We start from the raw sequence: 692 nt of genomic DNA, 5'->3' as shown, positions 1-692 counted from the left end.
TTCTGAGTGCTACAAACGAAGTTTCTCCTTTGTGTGAATCAGGAAATTACTGGAATATGAGAGGTTCCAGACTTGATCTCCTGAAGTATAGCAACTGTGTCTTCTTAATCTGTTCATTATTGAACACAGTGAGTTCTATGAGCTCAAGAAATATTTACTGGATTGAACTGAATGTGAAGAAATGTCCTCGCAATACTTTTTTCTAGACTATAAAGGAAGCATAGCAAGAATAGTAGAAAACCTCTACCTAAGTTTTAATACTTGCCAATTTCTCCTCATTTAGGGTTGTTTCTTTGAGCCCTGAGCATTCTTAACTTGCCAATTAACTATCTATCATAAATTTTGAATGTCTGTCCTTTTAAAGCAAACAGAAACATACTATTATTTTTTTTAGCTTTGTAAATTTATTTTTCTCTATGGCAACAAATTTCTAATTTTTATCCTAAAACAAAACAAAACCCTGTGTGTTTTCTATTAAGTATGTATATCCACAATGCAAACTTTAATGAGACAAATCTCCAAAATGTGCTTATGAAACATTGCCCAACATATTTAAATACCTCTAACATATAGGAGAAGGCAATGGCACCCCACTCCAGTACTCTTGCCTGGAAAATTGCATGGACAGAGGAGCCTGGTAGGCTGCAGTCCATGGGGTCACTAAGAGTTGGACACGGCTGAGCGACTTCACT

This window comes from Bison bison, unplaced genomic scaffold (assembly GCF_000754665.1).
Source record: "Bison bison bison isolate TAMUID 2011002044 unplaced genomic scaffold, Bison_UMD1.0 scf7180017864110, whole genome shotgun sequence".
NCBI classification, from domain to species: Eukaryota; Metazoa; Chordata; class Mammalia; order Artiodactyla; family Bovidae; genus Bison; species Bison bison.
Note: the sequence above shows the minus strand (reverse complement) of the source record.